General features: G+C 40.7%; 1 long non-coding RNA gene across 1 annotated transcript in view; it reads left to right on the top strand.

Moving 5' to 3' along the window:
* The window catches only part of LOC139600504 (uncharacterized), a 50,975-nt gene extending 35,855 nt beyond the window's left edge, over positions 1-15,120 (top strand). The window contains exons 4-6 of the long non-coding RNA XR_011682581.1: positions 11,983-12,079; positions 14,122-14,277; positions 14,801-15,120. This is a non-coding gene — a long non-coding RNA (uncharacterized lncRNA). The remainder of the gene's footprint in view (positions 1-11,982; positions 12,080-14,121; positions 14,278-14,800) is intronic.
* Positions 15,121-17,675: the final 2,555 nt, after the last annotated feature.

Genomic DNA, 17,675 nt, shown 5'->3' with positions numbered 1-17,675 from the left:
AATGTGTCTCATGCTCCAATAATTACTTTAAATTGTCATAGGAATTCAACATTTCCGTTGGAAGCTGGTGTTACAGTAGCTATTCTCTCACATGCAATTATAAAATTTTTCACCTGAAATATTTTTGTCGGTGTAGTGTTAGAACTACTGCAAAAAGTAATCATTTTCAGTGGGAAAAGTATATTAATCTTCTGATTAAGAACAGCAAGCAAATAAACAAAGAGGAAAAGAGTGAGAGAAATGTTTTGATTTAATTACAAGTGAGTGGGAAAGGAAGTGGTCGGTACCTTCCCCCAAAATCCTGAACTGATGTGTCTGTCACATGCATACTAGCAGAGTGCCTCTAGTCACATTCAGGCACAAAATCACTGGTTTTGTACACAGACATTCCTCACTTCACTGACTAACTACCCACTGCTGTATAATGGTCTGACTTAAAGTAATGAATAGTTGTTTCTTCAAGCAAGGTTTTTAAATACCTGAAAATGTCATTGATATCTGATGTAGAGAGCATATTTTATGTCCTTTGATTCACAGTGATGTTCTGCTTTTCATGCTTCTGGCATAGGCCTCCTACCTTTAAGGGTTAGTTTCTCATGTTTAGACAACAAACACGTAATTAATAATCCATGAAAGATTCCTTTTCTGTTTCATGTGATCTGTTGAGTACACACACATATGCTTCAGTTGTTATTAATTCTGCAGAATAGGAAAATCACTCTTTGGATGTCTATTAAAGCTGTTACATCCTGAACCCAATTTCTTTATTAAGATGTTTTGTGGGGTTGTTGTTCCCTCAGGTACTCTGTGGTGTTGCTACTCTTAGTCCTTGACAACCTTTGCCGAGATGCTTTCCTTCCCTTGCAAGGGCAACACCTGGCACCTCATTGACAACCCCCATGCAGTACTATTTTTCTTGCAATATAGTTTCCCATCTCTTTGTTTCCTCTCAAACTCACAGAAATTTCAACTCGGGTATTTTCATTGTGCACTCTATTTTATTTCTGGGTTTGTTTTTTATTTTGTTTTATTTTATTTCCTGGAGTATTTTAACAAATTCTTAGGAGTTTTCTCTGCTTCAGCCATTGGCATAGCACAGCACTGCCCTGACAATGTGTCCACAGTCATTTCCTGTTCCAAGTACTGCTGTATCTCATATTATATCGCTATGCATAACTCTTGCCAGGAAAAAGGGGTCTCAAATTGATTTTTCACAGAAAAACACGGATATATTTATTTGGTTTGCTACTACAAATATTCTTTCTCTAGGTTGTGACCGGGTGAATTCCAGGCCCGTTGAGGCCAATGGAAATCCGTCACTTGACTTCAGTGGAGACAGGATTTCCACCCAAATTTTTGCCTGTTTGGAGAATTAGAACTGACAGTGATTGCTGAAAAAAACCCTGGAACAACACAGCAATGTAAAAAAATAATAATAACAAGATTGTGTCATTTCTGGTAGTATCAAATAATGACTTTTCAGCACTGTGTGCGAAAGCAATTAAAACAACTAAGCTTTATATTTTTGCTTGGCTTTTTTGTTTTAAACCATTCCCTGTTGTTATTTGTGTGTTGATAGGATCAAGGAGACTTAGCCACAGATAAGAACCTCAGTGTTGTATAAACAGAGAAAGAAAACAGAGCCTCCTTCAGGCTTGCCAAATAAGTGCTTACCAAGAGGTGAGGGAACATGGGGAAAAAGTACATCTACACTGATGGTTGTTGTATGTTGGGCTGTGGAGCAGCGCCCTGGGAGCCTCTTCCCAGGTTTTTCTCTGTGCGATGGCAGAGGAGAGCTTTAGGAGGTGTTTTGAAGGACATAGAGTAGCTCTGTGCTGAGAATTACAGATTTCACTTTCAAAACATGAAGAAAAGAGAAAGGTGTATGAAATGTGAAGAAATGCTGGTAGGAGATTATGAGCTGCTGCCTTTAAGAACAGAAGTGAGGGAAAAAAAAAGGCTGGGAAGTGAAGGAAAAGCATCTGTGATGTGGTAAGGGCAGTAACAGCAGGACTAGAGAGGCTGGGTGGCCTTTCCTCAGGAGAGGAAGCTGACTCAATTCACCTCTCCCTTCTGTTAGTGTCCTTAACGCATCTCTCTGGTATTTCTAGAGTTGTTTGGATTGTATTCACAATCCAAAATTCAGAGTCTCAAATAACATAACTGTCCGTATCTAGATACTTTTCTCCCACCATCAGCAGTACTTTTGGAACTGGATGCAACCCAGCTGGAAATAAGATGAGGACAGATTTTCTTGAAAGATTTCTCATACAGACAGCTTTTAGCTGGGTTGGAAACATTTCAAAAGAAGTAATTTTTCATTCTATTCCAGCATTTCTTCATCCAGTTAAAGCCAGGGAGTGCAGAGATAATTTTAAAAGAGAAAGGGACTGAAGCCTAATTCCAAAACTACAGTAACTGACACAATAGAAATATGATTAGATTTATTTTTTTTTTAAGAGTAATGGGATTTTCATAAAATCTATGACCTGAATGAAGACTCAAGCAGGCCACTCATTTGCAAGCTATGGTTCATCTCAATTTAATATACATGGCTCCAAAACAAATCCCTGCCCCTAAGTATTTTTAAACTTTAAGGCTCTTTGGAACCTGCATCTACACTGTATTTTCCATATATTGAGAGGTTGCAGCTTATCTAAAGTCTATACTCGCTAAATGCACACCACAATTTTGAAGCACAGAAGTACCTGAGAAAGGCAACTCTGGAGACCATACTCCTGGTGAAACCAGGTCTTGGGAACTGCCTGGCCTTAGATACAGATGTGCTGCCCTCAGACACCATGCATCAGCTCAGCCCCTGCCTTTATAACTGCTGAGTGGGGTCTGTAGATCAAGGTAGGTGTCTGAAACATGGATTTGAATGCTGAGGCTTGTACCCCTCTGTGTTTGACTGACATCTCTCTTTTTCATCTCCAGTTAACTTTCTTCTCTTGAATCATGGTACATGTCTGCCTCTGCTCCTTCAGATTTTGATGTGCTTTGATACTTTTCCTAAACCCTTCCTATATGAGCACTTTGGTAGTGCAGGCACTCTTTATTGGACCCTATATGTTTTTGACAGTGGTGGGAAGAGGAGATAAATTTTGTTCTTGCGTGTGAACTTGGGTGTTATCGTGTACGTTCCTTTGACTGCTAACCATATTTCCTGCTGGCTTTGTTACCCACAGCAGTATGTAACTTTCCTTCCTTTGTCCCATTCAAACTCCTAAAAAAAAAGGAATAATTTCAGAAAGCAGTTATGGGTTCACATTTTCTAAATTTTCTCTTTTCCTCCTTTTTCCTTACCTCACTAGTAGATTCTTTCACTTTATGAGAATAAGCAATTACTTATCTGTGCCATGCCATAGATATTCAACATCTTCATTTTCCCAGCATGAATACTCCTGCTCTTTCTGACCACAGCACATTAAGTGTTTAAAAGGAGTGGTTCTGTGCTTGTGCAGCAGCTTGCTTGATGTTACTATGGCTAGTACTGGACCAGGAACTGCTTTCCTGTCCCCCAAATTGGTTTTGTAACCATGGCTTTCATCCCAATTGTAATCAGTTCAAAATTTGCCCCTTGGGCTGTGGACTTACTTTGCTACTATAACTACCAGGTAGATATGAAGATTTTTCAAACAATAATAAGTTTAAACTGAAATTACCATATAAGCTTTTTTTTTAAACAAAATATTTTGTTGCTCTGGAAGCATTTTTGTTAATATTCTCTACATTGTGAAATTTATCTAAAGTGACTGTTTCCTGAAAAAAATAAAAAAACACCAGCAAAAAACCAAATCAATAACCGGTTTTTTGGGTTTTTTTTAAATTGGTGTTTTCTGACCGGAGAAGTTGTGTGAAGAAATTCTCATGTGGCTTCTTTACAAGTTTATCAGTTTAGAATACAGACACATTAGCTGCTTAACGAAATTTAATTTCGCTACTCAGTCAGAAGTAATATAGGTTTTATTTAAAGCATGATCCAAAACTTATTGTAGTCAGCCATTCTCTGCATTAAGTGGACTTCACACTCAGAAAAATCAGAACCATTGGCAGCTATCAGTAGCTTCATGTGGCATCTCTGTGGAACTCAAAGAATTTTCTGTTTTCCAGCTGTTGAACATGAAGCCTGCTGAAGGCCGAGGCACTTGCCCAAGGACATGCTGTATGTCAGTGGTGAGATCCTGAACAGCAGCAGCATCTCAACACTAGACTTTGGCTTTCAGGCTGTAGGCTCTGAAGGCAAATATAAAAGAACTTTCTCCCATATGCATTTTCAACTTGCTCTGCCTAATGTTGACAACAGTCTCAGAGTCCCAACCCAGACCTGGAGTCTTTGACTGAGTAGCTTAAGCCTTTAAAACACAGTTCTCAGTCCCATGATTTCTTTTCAATGGAGTAATAGCACTTAAAACCCCAGCAACCCTATAGCTGTAACACAACCCACAGGCTGTTACACTCTCTCCGTGGGGTCACATCCTGAGCAGTTGTTCAAGCAAGAACACATTTCATGGTCCGTATTTCATCTAGACAAGGCTTTAAACTTAGATTGGCTCCCACCAAATTTAGTTTGTTACCCCAGACTTTCCTTGAAGGCTGAAATTCATATGCCTGCACTATCGGCCTCACTTGAATTTGCCTTGCAGATCATATGTTTGGTAGCTGGGAAAAAGTAAATATAGTTGTGCTTTTTTCAAAATGTGTGTCTGGCAAAGATAGCAAAGAGTTTACAGTCAATTTGAAGTTCATAAGGCTCCTATCAGTAAAAATATTAAATATTTTCAATTTGTGTCTTAAAATTGCAGCAGCCTTCTTTCCATCCTAGAGCTCCTGATGTCTCAAGCCATCAGTTGTCAGTTGTGACTGTATTTTGCTGCCAGAACTTGAACTAAAAACTTCCTCAAACAATTTAAATGTTATACTTTCTGATATATAAGCAGTTCTGGGAATTCTTTCATTCTTCCAGTGCTTCAACTTTTTACACTCTCACTGCTCCATCAGGCCATGAGCAACTAATGAGCAACCAATGAGCAACAAACTTCCCAATACATATTTCATTATTCTGAGCAATATTTTTATGTCTTCTTTGTCTGTGAGAGGTAGAACTTAATGGAAGTATCCTCCCTATCCTTACACAGATTCTCTCTTGTTATTGTCAATCTAGCACAGCTTTTCTTTTCAAATCATGATCTTCCACTGGTTTTCCAATAGTCAGAAAATGCTGTTTATGTTGAACTTGGTGCCTGCTGTAGATCCAGGCAATCTAAGTCCTTGCATGCTCAGATATAATTCTTGTGTCCTGAAATTAACCCAAGTGCAGCTTGAGGAAATCCTGTCATAGGAAGTGCTGCATATGCCTTGAGTTGTTGGGCAGGGTCATGGTAAGCACTGGCTGGCAAAGTGTTTCACATTACAGGGACCATCTCTTGTTGGATTCCAACTTAAATGGCCTTGCTGCCTTTTGCTCCCACTCTTTTGTCATCTCTCAGTTTTCTCAGATAGGCCCACTGCATTCTCATATTTGGGTAAATCTGAGCAAGTTTTCAAGGTTTGTTTATGTGTCCTCTAGTGTTCTGTCACAGGATACCCACAAACTTCGTTCAGTTGCAGACAGGGGGTTTTTTTTCTGCTTCTATTTGTATTTGTATTCTCTGTTCAAGAATTGCCATCTCTTAAATCTAATTTTTCTGCTGGAGGAGAGCCAGCTTCATATTTTTGCCATGTGATCTCACTTCTTGCTGTCTGGATTAATTGAAATCTAAAAATCTACCAGCTGCTTCAGAATCTACTGTTGTCAGAATTAAGAAGATATTCTGATTACTTCTTTTTCCTCTCAGATACAAATACATTTTTGTACCTTTTCCAGTTCAGAAAAATCTCAGAGAGGCTCAGTCCCAGTGGAGCCTCTGGTGGTCATTTTCCTACCAGCAAATGGTCTTCTCTCTTTCCTGTGGATAGGACTCAAAGTCCAGTGAACTTTAGGTGCTTAAATTAGAACATGGAACATATGAGTCCTTTATTCTATGTCTGCTTCTATCTGCAGGCTGTAACAGGAGTTTGACAGAAGCTTGAAGAGACCCTCCTGGAAAACTAAAAGCACAAAGATAAAAGCCCCAGTAGGAAAAGGAATGGTTTAAGTGCCATTCACTAAAGGCATGAAAATCAGTCCAACCATTGGTGGCACCTGTGGAGAAGAAGTAGTTTGGAGATGTCATAAAAACCTCTGCAGTGGTGAGCCAGGAACATGTGCAGTTAGCTGGAGTGTATGGTGTCTCAGTTAAAATGGAGCCACACTTCAGGGAAATGTATTTAAATTAACTTCATTGGGAAAGAGTGATCATCCTAGAGTGCTGCTGGGTCTTACCTAGTCCAGTGCATTGCCTGTCTCACTCTCACAGAGATGTTCTGTAAGAAGAATCTTTAAAATTTACTGCAAAAGCTTAAGCCACAGAAGAACAGGCAGGACTGACTTGTTACAGCCCATGGACAGCCCAGTGTCAATGTGACCCAGCACTGGGTTCTCTTTGCTGCATCTTGGAATCAGGTTACCTCTTTGACCCAATCCACAAAAAGACCTGCCCTGCATAATCCTTAGGCTCTGAGGAGAAGAAAGGGGCTTTCTTTGCCTCTTTCCACCTCTGTACTTCTGTTGCCATGGCTGTTTAACAACAACCTGTGAGTTGCGGCTTTGCATCCCACCTCCTGAATTTAGGATAGGGGCAGCTGCAGCCAGGACTGCAATGTGGAAGAGAGGGAAGGCAGACTGGCATAAGAGGGCAAAAAAGCTCTGTGGCTTAGCACATTGTGTGTGAAAGGGAGGTCTCGTACCCCTAAAGGGAATTACTCTTTTGAACTCTCTCTGGGGTAAGAGCAGCAACATGCTAGCCATCAGATAAAAGATGGAGCAGGCAGATATCTGCTCCTGCACCAGCATCAGTCTCCCAGCAGTTATGTGAAATCTCCTACTGGAATTTTCACACATTTGCCCAGAAGAAACTGAAGATGATGAGCACAAGCTCTGTTGATTGTCACCACTAAAAGAGCTGTGGCAGCAAAACCTGCTAACAGGCAGTTCATACTCAGTCTCCCCGGTTTGGAAGACCAAGGGACTATGAGGATAGCAGCCTGGGGAAAGCATCTTCCAAGAGTAACTCATTATGCATGACACACCACGCAGCTCATTTCTTCACATACATTCACTTTGACATTACCTTCATTGTCAAGTGCATAGTTACGTACCTGTCTTGCAGGTGTCCTACCCCTGCCTATTTTCTACTACCAAAACATCTCTGGGACATAGTTCAACACACATCACAGCATAACAGGCAATCATATCCTTCCTGGGGTGGAAAAAATGAATTCTCTCATTTATTTGCTCTATGCATATTGCAAAAATCCTACCAGTTATGTCTCCTGGGGCAGATGCTTTTCTTTGGCTTGCATTGATATGTTGCTAAAAGCCCAGTGTTGTTAACAATATGGCAGGGACAGGATTCATGAGATTCAGGTGGGCCTGCTGTCTCCCTGCGTTTCTTGCCATCCAGGTCTGGAGAGAAATAGGCTAGAACAAGTAGAAAGGCCAGATCTCAAAGAAATGAAAAGTGACAAAAGCCAAGAATGAACATTTGGGAAAGTGATTCACTCATAACTATAGAAAAGCTCTAGGACTTATTCCTGAGTTTATATAACTATTTTTACACCATCTCTTAAATGGTTTGTAATTGGTCAGTTAAAATCAAGAGAATGCTGAAGTTAACTGCCTGCAAGGCTCTGGAATATGGACAGCTTTGAAGTCCAAGAGAGGAGTAGGCATTGGTTTTACAGGATTTTAAATTCTTTGTGCCATGGGCCATTCTAACTTGCAGAGTAAAATACAAAGTTTTGATCAAGTTACTGGAGAACCAGCATTATTAAAAGCCTGCTTACTTGTTTATTTCAATACTGAACTTTGTTACTACTTCTCTTTTGATATGTTGATGTGATCTGTGTTTTGGTGGAGGGCGCACCGTACGTGCTTTTCTGGCTGTAGGCACCTCACAGGCGCTCCAGCAAGCACATAGCTGTCATCCAAATGGGGTGTTTGAGACTGAGAGCAGAGTGCTGTGGGGCACAGGACAAAGCTTTTCCCCCAGGTTGATGAAAGGCCCACCCTTGGCTTCTGCTGGAATGCTGTAACGCTTCTGGAAAGGAGAGCAGTGAGATCAAAGGCAAAATAGCGCCAAAGAATGAAATTTAACAAAGATTCCTCACCCTGCCTAATTATCACATCACACTTTGAGTCAACATGCAAGGCTGCTGGTGCCAGCTGTGAAAAAGGCAATTAATAACTTTAAACCAAGCATAGCTTCAAACTCAAGAGGAGAAACTCTGAAGAGCTATGTACAAGTGGTAGAGCCACTGTTTTCATCCCTTGACGAGATGCTGGTGAAGCATTTACAGCAGAAAATGCCTTTGAGAGACTTTGAGAAACATGGTAAAGTCCAGATGGATTTTAGAATGTTTCTGTCGTTCCTAAAAAGATAGGGATGGCATTTCAAGATGATTAGACAAGTACTGCTCATCATCCAGGCTGGTGTGCTGCACTGCAAGTGCTGTGGGATGAGTAGCAAGCAGTTTGTGTTCTGCTGTCCTCAGGTGAACTTCCCAAAGAGAATGTGTTGTTTACTAACGCTCCAAAAAGAATTTGTTTGCAACTAGATTGAAGCTGGTGTTTGTCTGGGTTCAAAATCCCATCTCTGAGCCTGTGCTGGGGTTGTCACAAGAGGGCACTTTCTTGGCACTGGATGGCTCTGGCTCAGAGAGGAAGGCTATGGCTGGGGGAAGTCTGGGAGTCAGGAGTCTTCCTCTTGGTGCCAGTCCTTGAAACAAGACCTCTATTTCATGTTTTTAGCATGGGAATAACGTGTTCCAGATACTTTGTTGTACCTCTCACACCACACACCGAGCTTTTGCTATCAGTGACAGGCCTGGGAGACAGAAGGGTGTTCCCCAATACCTCAGGTATGGTTTGTGGAAAGCAGAATTTCATGACCAATTTCACTACACATTAAGGACAAAAAATTAATGCCCAAGCATGTTTTATATATACATCTAGGAAGAAATCTATGGTATTTCTGAAGTTGTTTCAAAGCCACCTTGTTTCAATTTGAGATTTTGCTATAAAATAAACCTCCTTAAAAGCTGCATGTCATTATGTTTTGACTTAAAATTAAAGGAACATCGTAACTCCTTTTATTTTCCTAATATTCCAAAAATAAACATTTTTACTTATAAAGCTTTTAGGAAAATTCATTCCTGTTTACAGTCCCAGCACATGCACCGAGCTGGTTCCAATCCTGTCAGCCAAGCAGCTGTCCTGCCATTAACACTCTCCAGCAGCTGTGCTCTCTCCACTACCTGGGGACCTGTTAGAAAGCGTTTACGGAGTTTCCTGTGGACAGGTGTCCCTGAAAAACCATGCTGCCTGCAAAGGAATGTAATAAGAGTGACCTCTCTCCCAGCACCCTTAGATATTTCAGATATTTTATTTCAGTAATAAAAGAGAAAAGCAAATTATGAAGGTGCTCCACCCACTTACCACTTAGATAATTAAAACGAGGAAGTTGTTGTATAAGTTGTACCATTGCAAAAGTGTCCCCTGGCACATCTACTTCTCTTTGTTTCTACAGAAAGTGAGCTGAAAAGGTTGTAATGAATGAACCAGTGCAGCAGTGACACTGTACATCCCTGGCAGCTGCCTTTTGGTGTAGGCTAAAGCAACTGAAGTGTCTGCTTTCACACTCAGGTGCTTTGAAGACAGACACCACAGAGTATTCGCTCTCAGCTTTGGATACATAAACTGTCCTTTTGTTGGACAAAGGTATGCATACTATTCTCTGTCATATCTAAACACAAAAATATTTTCACTTATGTTAAAATCAATTCAGTTGCAGAACTGGGTGTGATTGTGGTCTTGAGAAAAATAATTCAGGTCATACCTCAGTGGTAACTGTGAACTAAATGTCAGCATTCATGAACGTGTTAGTCAGGCCAGCTCACCAAATCTTCAAATGTGCAGAATTTCCAGAAACAGCATAAAAAGAAGCTACCTGCCAACATTTTCACTTATCAAAGGTCAAAGTTAGGTACCTTAACAAAAGTCAGACGTAGGCAATGCAGAACTGAGCTTGTTTGCTCACAGTCAGCATGGCTTGCTGCTGTGCTATTGGCAAATTCTCCCTTTGATATTGGGAAATGAAGCTGTGGGTTTTTTTGTTTGTTCCTTGGTATTACTGGAAATCTTTCAGAGCCCAGTGACGTCTGCAAGGGTTCCTTGAGAGTGTGATGGGCACAAGTAAATCCATGTTGTAACACCTCTGTTAAAGTGTGCTGTGCATTATGACTTGTACATTTTGTGGTTGAACAGTGTCATTGTGAGTGGTCTGGCAGAGGCTGCCAGCCACAAGCAAACTGGCAGAAAGCCTTCCAGTCAGGTTTGGCTACCTGTAGCTGAGCTAATAATGTTTTGCTGTGTCTGAGATAAGGAACAGTCTCTGAGGAAAGGTTTTGTCCCTACATGGTCCAAGTGCCTCGTGAAAGTCTTTAGTCTCTGCAGGGATCTCTCCCAAACCTGAAGGTGACCCATTGTGCCTGACAAGCAGGAGGACAGATGTGCACATTGCCAGAGCCTTTCTGTAGAGGTGGATGTAGGGCATGTTGGTGACATGTCTGCACAATACAGGCACCTGGGTAAGCTCCAAGACTGCTGATTTAGCAACCTCAGACCTCAGATGCAGCACTGCACTCTCAGACTCCTCAGCCATGAGGAGCACTTGTGTGGGAAACAGGGAGTTTTGGTCCGGGCCTCTGTTCTGGACCTGAGAAAGGTAAAATCCAGAAAACATAGATGATATTACTGGAAACAGTCCCTGGTTTCTGGTCTGTTAGGTAACAGATCAGTAGAAACTTATTGTCTGGCTAGTCCGCCTCACATTTTTAACATTCTGGTATTTGAAAAAAAATCAAAAGTAGCTATATATCTAACTGTCTAGCCCTCTCTGCTGGGAAAAAAAGAAACCAATGGAGAAGGACAACCTTGGCAGTCATCCAGGAATGGGAGCTCTCTTCTTATCTGCATAAGACATAGACCACAGAAATCTTGGTTGACAGCAGCCTCTGGATTTCAGACCTCTGCTCTGACTTCACCACCAAAATCCTAACTTTATCTTATGGTTTAAGAAAGTAGTGTTATACTTTTGCTGGTGCTGTACAATCTCCTCACTTCTAGTTTTCTGCCTGACAGCTCCTCTGAAGAGTTCCTCTCTTCTTGTCAGGCCTGTCCTGTTTCCATCAGCTTTACAATTTTTCTGGTTGGCTACAGTTAGATCCTCCTTTTATGTATCTCTGGAGTTGGCACATGGCAATGCAAATCTTCCCTTTGCAGATGGTGGGTACAACAAATGGAACACAGAAATTCAGGGAGAAAGGCAAAAATCATCACTTCACTGGCTTAGTGAGGCATCTGCAACTGGAAAAGGACTCATACTGGCATAGCATGAATCCCCTTGGACAAATTTTTTCTCCTTAACTTTACTTCTAGGGTTAAAAATTTTCAGTTAAAGAAAAATAAACAAAAGTGGCCAGCATTGCTCTCACAGACGTGACCAAAGGGGTTTAACCAGTAAAGGAAATAAGGCCGAGAGATTATCTTAAACTTCTTTCCTATTAAAACAATTCATTTCATATATTGCCACAATGCAACAACTTTATCTGAACTTCCTTTCAACCTCTATAAACATGTCCTTAAAATGAAAGCTGTGAATTAATATTTGAAAAATACAGTCTCTGTATGACATTCGGCAACAATTTTTGAGTAGTAGTAGTAGTAGTAGAATTTGCTTCAAAATGAAGCATTGCATTATCAGATCAAAGAGAATTTAGTTGGAAAATATGCCTAGTGTGTAAACCAGCTATAAAATTAATGTAATTTTTTCTGTCTTTTAGTGAGCTTTGTTGCATAAAAATGTGGTTTGGAACTGACACTTACTCTGGGGCAAAGAATCCATTGAAAGAGTTTGAAAAACTCCATTCAATAAGATAGGTAAGAAAAACTATATTTTTTAATTTATGGTTCACTTCAGTGTACACTTCAGTGTAAAATCTTCTACTCGGGAATATCCCTTTTTGATACTGGGGCAAAGAATCCATTGAAAGAGTTTGAAAAACTCCATTCAATAAGATAGGTAAGAAAAACTATATTTTTTAATTTATGGTTCACTTCAGTGTACACTTCAGTGTAAAATCTTCTACTCGGGAATATCCCTTTTTGATACTCAGTCTCATTCTTTGGAAGGTGCAATGTTTTCAGAGAGTGATGAGAGAATAATGAATTGAGAGGCAAAGTGCCTGTTTTAGGCACCCACTCAGCAGAGTGACAAGAATGGTGCTGTCATTCAGCAAGGACAGCATTGTTTTGTTACTGCTGGGATTATCTGCAGGAGGGCTCTGTGGGAGACTGTGAAAGAAGTTACAGAAGAGGAAGTTTCATATATGCATGACCCCAAAATGAATGAAGATAAATGAGATTGTGTATCTCTTTTTTTTTTTTTTTTTGAGCTTTTTTTTTTGCATTAACATTTAAAGCTCTGAAATAGGGATTCTCATATGATTCCTGCTACTATAATATGAGCATGGGTAATGAACCTGCTGCATTAGCTGGAGAAAAACATTCTGGGGAAACCATAGATACAACAGAAAATTTAAGACTTGAGATCAAGGGAAGGACTATCAGGCCCCAGACCTTTCCCATGGCTTTTGCTCTCCATCTCTCGGCTCACTGCCCCTGTGTGGCTTCCTTCCCTTTCAAAGTTGTTTCATCATACTCCAAGCAGATTTGTCTGCATGGGGATAGGAAGGGTGTTTAAAGATTTTTAAATTGTTGCCTCATGGTCTGTAGTCCAGTTTCTTGTACCCATAAATGGGTATCAGCAAATCAGTGTGGGTGAGAAAGCACTTCAGCGTGTTCTGGGTTGGGAACAAGGGGCAGACCCAGGCAAGGCTTCTCAAGCCACCCAAGTGTTTGCAGAAGGGCTGCGCTCCTATGCAGCCACTTGTGTTTCCAGACAGTGAAGCGTTGTGGGTGCCCACCTTGATGTGCCATTAGGCAACAATTAGCCAGGAAGCAGGGTAAGAGTCACTGCTTTTGAAAGACTTTCACAAGGAGGCCTCACACCCAAGGCTCAGAGGGGCAAGGAAGAACCCCCATTGTGTGGCAGACATCCACATACAGGGATGCTCAGGTGCACACAGGGGGATCTTGGCCAAACCCTGTACTTGCAACAGCAAGCTCATCTTATTTCCAAGTGAGGGCTGGGTCCCACGGGGGACCCCACGCCTCCCACCCCACTCCCCCTTCTCTACCTGTGTGTTCTTTTCTTTCCTGAGGGGATTTTATTTCTTCCTTCCCCTGGCAACAGCTCCATGGCAGTTTTCCCCCGCCAACAGCAGCAGGCAGCAAATGCTTTGTACACCTTGAAACAATTTCTTTTACAGGCCACGCTGTGGAAGGAATCTGAGCAGCTGAGTTGCTGCATGCTGCAGGGGCATGGATCTGCCTAAATCCCACTGGCCTCGGCAGGAGATGGTTACATGTCTGGTTAGGGTTTTGGGGAAAGTTGTGAAAGGCACACGAGAGAGTAGAGACCTAAATAGTGGGGATTTGGTGGAGAATTCTGAACTCCTGTGTTTTTGAATTTGAAAAAAATCACTTGAAATGCCAAGGTGAAAGTTGTTGGGGGATTTTTTGTTTTGTTTTGTATTTTTTGGGTTTGGGTTTTTTCTTTTTTTCTTTCAATTGTACTTATTTTGAACACATCCTGATTTGGGAAAGAGAGCTTTTGCTTAAGGAAAGCCAGGTATCCAGAGGAGTAGTTAGATCCCCAGAGTCAGTTTGGAAAATTCAGAGGCTCCTCTGGATGTCACCCCTCAAAGGACAATTTAGTTCCTGAAAACAGTCTGAACCAACTGCAAGACCTAAATTTTTCTGTGCTGTGGAATTTGCATTTGAACCTGAAGAAACATAAAGAATGGAAACTAGAAACCAAGTTGTAGTAACCCATGTTTTTTGCCTGTGTTATTGCACAGGACTGTGGCATGCGGTCTCGGTGAGAGAGGAGGAAGAGGCTACCAGCATGATGGAAAAATCCTACAAACAGTAGGAAAACTTACAGAATAAAGGCCTTGAATTGAAACATGAAGTTTCAAATCTAAAATACTTGAAAATAAGCTGTATAGAGCAAGGTAGGGACAATTTCATCTTCAACAGCCACCTAAATTTCTTATGTACAATATTTAAAAGTGCTCTCAAGATATTAGTCCCAAATTCCCCATAGAAGAAAGCACCACAGCCTTGCCTGGCAGAAGCACTGAAAAGAGTGTTGTTGCTGTGCTGTTACACAGCTGCCTTTTCTGTGTCCCCATCATAATTGATCTACAAACCTGCCTGCCTGCCTGCATGCCTGCCTGCCAGGCATTCCCCCCTGGAAGATGGCGGTACCTTCATGCTGGCGCTTACCTGGAGAAGCTCATTCTAATTTTCTGCTTATCTGCCAGAGCAGTGTGATCAGACGCGCCATTTGAAAGGTGTATTGGGGTTTCTAAGCCTCATGAAACAAGGCAGAGGTTAACCAAGGCAACCACCAGGCTGGAGTTGAAAATTGGCCTGCCTTCAGAGGATAAAAGAGCAGTGGGAGGGTCTCTTTAGGCAAACAGCTATCTAGTGAATTGCTAAAAAAAAACCCAACAAAAAACCCTTGATCTTCAGGGTGCAGAAAGAAGGAGCTTTCTGAACTTGGAGAAGGTTGGTAAACAGGAGGTTGACAGCCAAATGTTGGTGCCCCCCCACATCGAGGGAATGGGGACTGTGTTGCATGGATGCGTTCCAGTTGGAGGAGAGCTTTGCTCTGCGGAGATGCTCTTGGGTCAGGTGAAGACAGCAGAATTCTTGCAAACCAGATGGGTAAGTCAGCTCCTCAGAGCTGGATTTCAAATGAAATCTGGGCCCCTTCATTATTGCAGGGTGGAACCAGGAATTTCCATGGCTTTGATCAAAATCCTACAAAAGTAATAGTTGCGGAGATGGCTTGCTTTGAAGTTTTGAATTTGAATTTTGAGAGAATCCAAAATGCAAGCTACAATAGGCTGAAATTTGTTTCAATAAAAACATTTGGGGAAAAAAAGAAATAAAAACCCAAACTCTGAACTCTCATGGAAATGAAGAGTTTCTTAAATACTCTTTCAAACTTGATGGAAAATGTACATCATGTTTGGGATCATCTTGGTGAAAAGATGGTAACAGTCTTAAAATGGAAAAACTGTAATATTTTCAGTGAAGAGTAGACTGAATTTTACACATTATGTTTTCCCTCTTTTTTTAAAAAAATATTTTAATTTCAGCAGAAAAAATACAATACAGACTCTCTTGTGATAATGCAGTGTTTTGAGGAGCAAGATTCGGAATTTTCTCCCTGTTTTCCAGTTTGAAAAAGTGTTGAAAAAGATAAATAAGCTCTCATTTATTCCCTGAACCTTCCTTTGGGAAAATCTTTCAACCTTCCAAACATTTTTTTCTTCCATAAAAATTCTTTTGAGCCAGAATTATAACTTGATATCAATCTCTAGTGCAAATGAAACATAAAATCACTTTGTACAAACACTGGTGATCAGAGACAGCTGACCTTAGCCCTACTCTGTTCCTTCTAGGGATTACTGTATTACTGTAACTGTGGTTATTGAGGAGGTAGGAGAAATATTTTAATGGTAGTCCAGATGTGGTTTGCATCCATGTGTATACATGAAAATACTATATTTATATGTGTGTGTGTATATATAGGTACTATATATGTGTGTGTGTGTGTGTGTGTGTGTGTGTGTGTGTGCGCAAGCGCGTATATAAATTACAGAGATTTGTGTTTTCCACGTTACCGGGAACTCATATTGAGACAGTGACATTTGATTGCATCCTGTGAGATGAATAGTTTACACATAGCTGAAGAACAGAGTCACTATTTAAGCTGTAAAATATTCTGGTTTGCGCCACTTTCATCTTGATAGACGTTAATGTAACTTTCTTTTGCCAAACTGAAGATAAACTGTTTGTCTTTCAGTCTCATTCCAAAATAGAGAAATTACTTAAGTGCCTCACCCCTAAAAGGAACAGTATGTGATGAAACAGAATATGCCTGAACTTATATTTAATTTTGCTGACAAATGTCTTTTGAGTGACTGACTGTTGCTCAGCTTCTTCTCCAGTCCTTTATTTTTATGAGTTTTTTAAAACACTGATCTTTCCACAAACTGGTGACACAATGACATTTCAAGATTGGAATTCGTCAGAATACATTTGATGAAATATATTTAAGTAAAATATGCTGCTTCTTGGATGCCAAAAGATTTTGCAGAGGTGCTGGTGTTGATGAATGAGGAGTTTTATGTATCCCAGGCTGAGGTCTCTGGTTATGTCTGATCTGAAAATTCGATCTCCCTAACTCAGAAATAGATGTTTCAACAAAATTCCACACCCTTCCATTTTAAAATTTCTTGTTTTCATTTCAAGACCATACAAAAAAATTGGAAAACCTGCTCAGTTTTGGAATGGACTTATTCCACTATCACCCAGCCAGCTCTGCTCGATACCTTCTCTCCCACAAATTACTTGTGCCAGGTTTCCAGAAATGGATGTGGGGCTACAGCTATAGGTTTTTTTTTTTCCCAGAAGTCACCTGTCATCTCACTGTAGCTTGAGTTTCCACAGACTTCTTTTTTTCCACTGAGTCAGGCCGTGAGAGCAGAGCACAAGCTCACTTGCAGCCAGGGCTGTGACTTGGCTGGTTGGCTCCGCGTTGCTGTTCCAGCTGTCCGGGCTGCTTTCAGCAGGGCCACCACTGTGGGTACATTTTTTAAACACAAACAAACAAAAAAAAGTTTACAAATGTTTGTCTTCAAATTCCTGCACAAGGGCAACTTATTTGAAACCCACACCTGGTTGAACAGGGTTAGGCTGTGCCAAAGAAAGCCTCTGTGCTTGTTTCATTTGAAACCAATGGAGGGGAAGATAGTTCGTTAAGTCTGCGGTTTCCAGAAATGTCTCTGATGTGGAGTTAAACTTCTTATGTTTTGAACTCTTGTTTTGTTAAATGAGTGCAATGTTAGTTGTACAGCCTGAATTTTTAATGACTTGTTTCTTGGTTTAGAAGATGGAGTCGCATTTTCAACCTTTGAGGCTGTGGTTGGAGATTAGGTAGATAAGTTAAAAGCCTGACCAACTCCCCTAATTAGGTTTTGGTTCTTGCAGTATATGCTGAACTTTACAGGTCATGTTTCCACACACTGAACTCTCAGTCCATTTCCCAACACACCTTGAACTTAGAGTAAAACTTGACATTTCTTATCAGAAGTATTTTTTCTTTGGATTTCCTGGAAGTCCTGGACTTGACTTGCAGAAAAATACTTTTTTTCTTTTTTCCTTTTCTTTTTCCCAAAATTAATGCATCCTTTGAAATGGTGAATAGTTTTGAAAAGTATCTCTCATGTGAGTCGAAGTAGTAACAGCAAATACTATGTTCTTCTGTGAAAAGAGTAGAAACTTCTATCACACTTCTTCCATAGAGGACATTGTGTTGCCATTCTCAGAAATACAC

This window comes from Agelaius tricolor, unplaced genomic scaffold, assembly GCF_023055355.1.
Source record: "Agelaius tricolor isolate 1412-34295 unplaced genomic scaffold, bAgeTri1.0.p SCAF_2, whole genome shotgun sequence".
In the NCBI taxonomy this organism is placed as follows: Eukaryota; Metazoa; Chordata; class Aves; order Passeriformes; family Icteridae; genus Agelaius; species Agelaius tricolor.
Note: the sequence above shows the minus strand (reverse complement) of the source record. Positions and strands in the feature narration are given on the sequence as shown.